This window comes from Sinocyclocheilus rhinocerous, unplaced genomic scaffold (assembly GCF_001515625.1).
Source record: "Sinocyclocheilus rhinocerous isolate Xijiao unplaced genomic scaffold, SAMN03320098_v1.1 scaffold952, whole genome shotgun sequence".
NCBI classification, from domain to species: Eukaryota; Metazoa; Chordata; class Actinopteri; order Cypriniformes; family Cyprinidae; genus Sinocyclocheilus; species Sinocyclocheilus rhinocerous.
In genome coordinates, this window is record NW_015641498.1 from 490,832 (window position 1) to 497,156 (window position 6,325).

Below are 6,325 nucleotides of genomic sequence, written 5' to 3' on the forward strand. Positions count from 1 at the left end.
AATACACTACTTTAGCGACAAGACAAAGGGATGTAGTTGTTGTGAGAACAGCATTGACAGCAGCAATGGTTGTCCCCTCCACCATGTTTAAAGATTATGACCCGCCCAACTCTGAAACTCTGGTATCAAAATTATTTCTGAATTTCCCAGTAGTAAATACTACTTGAGAGGCGTTCTCGTCTAATTTCCGATTAGGAAACTCGTATTTACGATAATTCCGATAGCATGTGAAGGCAGCATTACACATGTTTAACTATCAAATCTCATGTTTACAAAGCGTTTGTGAATCCGGAGGAGAGTTTTCGGGAAGGTCTGTTTTACGCGCAAATTACTCAGAATTTACTCCTATATTTACGAATGTTTCATGAATGAGGCCCAATGTGTGCATGGGAGAAAAGTGAACAAGGGCATAATTTAAAATTATACTGTGTAATTAACGCCATCCACTACATAGTGTTTTAGTGGACTAAAAAGTTAATTTAGGCCCTGTTTATAGCTAGTATTAAGATGTATGTTGAGCTTATTCACTTTTGACAATTTCCGGAAGTAGGCGAAAACAACCGGATTGCTTTTGTAGTGTAGACGCTCATGTCGTCAAATAGCCACTAAAGACCGCCTACGCTCTAAGAATCTTTGCACACTGAGTCCGATATCCTCGTTAAAAAAGAAATACGACCTCATGTTGTGTCAATCACGTTTACACACTGCCTCCGAAACTTTCGTCCATCATAAATTCGGATCAGGTTCGATTTACTGCGTCTTTGCATCCGTAGCTAGCATTTTGATAGGAAAGGATGGCAAATACGAAAAAACACATACGAAAATTTCGGACTCAGTGTACAAGGACCTTCACTCTTAAACATTACAGGACTTTTGGTATGAAAGCGAATGTTCTCTTACCAGTCCTGTTTCTAACACAAACCCACATCGTTAGGCGTAGTTTTGCGGCTATCAGAGCAGAACATGTAAGCTGCTACTCTCTGTGTTATTTTCTGTTGTCTCATATGTAAATTGTGAGAGTTTATTTCGCAGTATTAGATCAAAAGATAAGAAAAAGACCATACATACACCAGTCCATATAGATACTTCCCTCAAAGAAATCAGGAAAGTGGACAAAAGAGACAGATTAAAACAGCAGGTGTAAATGGGAATGTGAAAATCACAACTTGTGATCCTATTGACAAAAACGCTTCTTAATACCAGGTGTAAACAGGGCATTTGTGAGAGATTGGTGATGCCTCTGTGTTCTACTGAACGATGCAGATCCCTGCTGCAGTTTTTTTTTTTTATTGTAATGTTTGATTGTGTGTGAACTGTTTTTCTATTGTTTGTAATGTGAAAAAGTGGGAAATGAGTTTCCCCCTCACGGCTTTCTAACCTAAACTAACCTAACCTCAATTTGACTCTTAAAATAATTTATTTAGAAAAACTAGAACATTTTGGGAAATCAATCAATTCTTCAGGTAGTAATTCTTCAGCAGTGTCTTGCAATGCTAAAATGTGTGAGTGGCATGCATTACTATACTGATACAATAACCAATGGAGATTGTGATGGTGCTTAGTGGAGAGGAGTGGATCTTATGATCAAGATGTCAATAATTGGAATTAAGAAGGCCAACTTGCCTCTCATGCATGCCATTTCATACGAGAAGGCTGCTAAAATTGTAAAATTTTGTTTGTGAAGTACAAGATAAGTAAATATGCATGTGCATTCTGTTGCATGGATCCCACAAAAGATTTGCGCAACAGGATGCTCTTTGTCAGACATTCCTTTTCTCATGCTCATAGTCACAAAATAAACCAGACCTCAGGCCTTAAGCATAACAGCTGCATACACACAAAATGGAATTTATGAAGTGCTAGCTACATTTCAAGTAAAAGTAACTAACCACAATCATATATAACTGTTATATGCATAGAAAATGGCGAAGTGTATGCCATTACCTAATAATATTGCCAACTGCAAATGGAAAGGCACTTTAGAATGGTTATGTGGGTGTTTAAATTGCTTCTGCTTATTTGCATTGCTGTCTTTCCAGAGCCCCCAGTTGGCTTATTTAAAAGAAAAAAAGCCATTATAAACGTTCACCTCACTGGAGCCTCAGTGTATCTGCAATACCTCCAACCTGAACACCCACGCCAGTACAAAACATATGATTATTTTAGAGGACAAAACCTCCGCTACAGACGTGGAACATTAGGGAATAAAGAATATTGTGTAATAAAGTTTGCTTTATATCTGATTTGTATATGGAATTACACATTTTTTGTGACCACATGGATTCTTATGTACTGATAATAAAGGAGAATGTTCTGGGTTGAATAGTGTTGAGAAAACTGTAGCTTCCCTAAATACACACTTTTTGGCACCAAACCTATATATAAATGTGTGGATATTTATTATTAAAGGGGTCATATGACGTTGCTAAAAAGAACATTATTTTGTGTATTTGGTGTAATGCAATGTGTTTATGTAATTCTTCAGCAGTGTCTTGCAATGCTAAAATATGTGTGAGTGGCATGCATTACTATACTGATACAATAACCAATGTAGATTGTGATGGTGCTTAGTGGAGAGGAGTGGATCTTATGATCAAGATGTCAATAATTGGAATTAAGAAGGCCAACTTGCCTCTCATGCATGCCATTTCATACGAGAAGGCTGCTAAAATTGTAAAATTTTGTTTGTGAAGTACAAGATAAGTAAATATGCATGTGCATTCTGTTGCATGGATCCCACAAAAGATTTGCGCAACAGGATGCTCTTTGTCAGACATTCCTTTTCTCATGCTCATAGTCACAAAATAAACCAGACCTCAGGCCTTAAGCATAACAGCTGCATACACACAAAATGGAATTTATGAAGTGCTAGCTACATTTCAAGTAAAAGTAACTAACCACAATCATATATAACTGTTATATGCATAGAAAATGGCGAAGTGTATGCCATTACCTAATAATATTGCCAACTGCAAATGGAAAGGCACTTTAGAATGGTTATGTGGGTGTTTAAATTGCTTCTGCTTATTTGCATTGCTGTCTTTCCAGAGCCCCCAGTTGGCTTATTTAAAAGAAAAAAAGCCATTATAAACGTTCACCTCACTGGAGCCTCAGTGTATCTGCAATACCTCCAACCTGAACACCCACGCCAGTACAAAACATATGATTATTTTAGAGGACAAAACCTCCGCTACAGACGTGGAACATTAGGGAATAAAGAATATTGTGTAATAAAGTTTGCTTTATATCTGATTTGTATATGGAATTACACATTTTTTGTGACCACATGGATTCTTATGTACTGATAATAAAGGAGAATGTTCTGGGTTGAATAGTGTTGAGAAAACTGTAGCTTCCCTAAATACACACTTTTTGGCACCAAACCTATATATAAATGTGTGGATATTTATTATTAAAGGGGTCATATGACGTTGCTAAAAAGAACATTATTTTGTGTATTTGGTGTAATGCAATGTGTTTACAGCTTAGTGGAGTAAAATGTACTTAAGTATCTAAGATCCAAGCTCCCGTGAGCTTCATCAATGAATTTAACAGTGAATAGTACAGTTGAGGTAAGCTCAGTTTCAGCGGGGCACACACCCTCATATGGCTCAAAGGGCGGAACGTAAAATACATAATTGTTTGTGAGTTTTTCACTCAAAATCAGTTTCAAAAACCAATTACACACCACAGTCGTGCCTTTAAAAACAATTCAGTGAGGTTATTTAAGTCGGAGTTTGGGGGGAAAATAAATAATCCTTAGATCTGTTTAAAAACTTGTCCTTGATAAAATAATGTCCATAGCCTTTTTAATACTGATAAAGGCACTCATTGGCTTAAAGTGTGAAAATATGGTAATGAGAATTTCTGGAGATACTCAAATGAGTGCACACATTTCCTTTGCTATCAAAGCGAGTCTCCAAAAACCTGCTAAGAACAAGTCCAGGTCATAGTTCACCCCATTTTTTTCATGATCACTAACACTTCTAGAATTAAGCACAAGCATTCATGCTCCATTATTTGTTGCACTGTATTTTATTCAAGCCACTTTTTTAAATTATCATTTCAGTTTTAGATTTTTCCAAACACATTATGATAATGAGGACATGTACGGGAAATGTGCTCAATTGTCATTTTTCCTCTTGATTGGGGTGAAATGTGACCGGGTCATGTATTTTGTGAGATTCAACCATTACATAGCTCATAGTAGAGCTTCCCTACATTAATGCACAAGCAATATGTATACACAACAACTATCTAAAAATTAACTAATTTCAATCAGTTTCAAGTACACAATCTCAGTTTTGCCACGAGGGACACCATAGCGTAGGAGAATCTCGCGAAGCAAGTTAGTTAAGCTGTTTAACATCTAGCTACCTGAATGCAAAAATACCTGCTTTAAATGGCATTTAAAGGCAACTCTGTTCTCCCATTAAAGGAATCGTTCACCTTAAAATACTTTTTTTTTGTCATTTACTCACCCTCATGTCCTTCCAAATCCATAAGACAAATCTGAGAGATTTTTGTCCCTCCATTGAAAGCCCATTACACCAAAACTTTGACGTTTCAGAAAGCTCAAACGAAAACCAATGAGGTTTGTTATCAGGCATCAAGAAAGTATGGTTGGGCTTGCATTTACCATATTTGAGATGCTCACATGCACATACAGGGGTTGGACAATGAAACTGAAACACTGGCCAATATAGTGTTGGAGGTTTCATGGCTATATTTGTGCAGCCTGGTGGCCAATCTTCACTGATTGCACATTCCACCAGTAAGAGCAGAGTGTGAAGGTTGAATTAGCAGAGCAATAGCACAGTTTTACATAAACTATTGCAATGCACACAACATAATGGGAGACATATCAGAATTCAAAAGAGGACATATTGTTGGTGCACGTCTAGCTGGCGCATCTGTGACCAGGACAGCAAGTCTTTGTGGTGTATCAAGAGCCACGGTATCCAGGGTAATGTCAGCATACCACCATGAAGGACGAACCACATCCAACAGGAGGAACTGTCAACGCAAGAGGAAGCTGTCTGAAAGGGATGTCCGGGTGCTAACCCGGATTGTATCCAAAAAACATAAAACCACAGCTGCCCAACTCACTGCAGAATTAAATGTGCACCTCAACTCTCCTGTTTCCACCAAAACTGTTCGTCGGGAGCTCCACAGGGTCAATATACATGGCCGGGCTGCTATAGCCAAACCTTTGATCACTCGTGCCAATGCCAAACGTCGGTATCAATGGTGCCAGCAGCGGAAATCTTGGGCTGTGGACAATGTGAAACATGTATTGTTCTCTGATGAGTCCACCTTCACCGTCTTTTCCACATCCGGGAGAGTTACAGTGTGGAGAAGCCCCAAAGAAGCTTACCACCCAGACTGTTGCATGCCCAGAGTGAAGCATGGGGGTGGATCAGTGATGGTTTGGGCTGCAATATCATGGCATTCCCTAGGCCCATACTTGTGCTAGATGGGCGCATCACTGCCAAGGACTACCGAACCATTCTGGAGGACCATGTGCACCCAATGGTTCAAACATTGTACCCTGAAGGTGGTGCCGTGTATCAGGATGATAATGCACCAATACACACAGCAAGACTGGTGACAGAGTGGTTTGATGAACATGAAAGTGAAGTTGAACATCTCCCATGGCCTGCACAGTCACCAGATCTGAATATTATTGAGCCACTATGGGGTGTTTTGGAGGAGCGAGTCAGGAAACGTTTTCCTCCACCAGCATCACGTAGAGACCTGGCCACTGTTCTGCAAGAAGAATGGCTCAAAATCCCTCTGGCCACTGTGCAGGACTTGTATCTGTCATTCCCAACACGAATTGATGCTGTATTGGCCGCAAAAGGAGGCCCTACACCATACTAATAAATTATTGTGGTCTAAAACCAGGTGTTTCAGTTTCATTGTCCAACCCCTGTACCTTTAATGAACAAAACCAAACAGTAACTGTAGAATTTCTTCTGTCCAGCAGAGGGCGAACACTTGCAAGAAATGATGTATGAGAGAACAGTAACTCCTACTGATTTGTGAAACTACAAAGAGAAAGATGGAAAGATTTAGTAAGCATGCAGATGTAAAAAAAATGATTTGATTCAGGGAAATTCTGAGCAGGGAAATTTTATGTCTTAGCGGGAAGAGAGCTGTTATACAGTGGAGTGTGTGCTTAAGTGTGGGTAAGGATAGGCAGCAGGACCAGTAAAGATCTGAGACTCTGGTTCTTCTGGGCCAAAAGTGAATTAAAAGCATTAAAGGGGTCATATGATGCTTTTTTAAAGATCATTATTTGGTGTAACAGAATATGTTGACA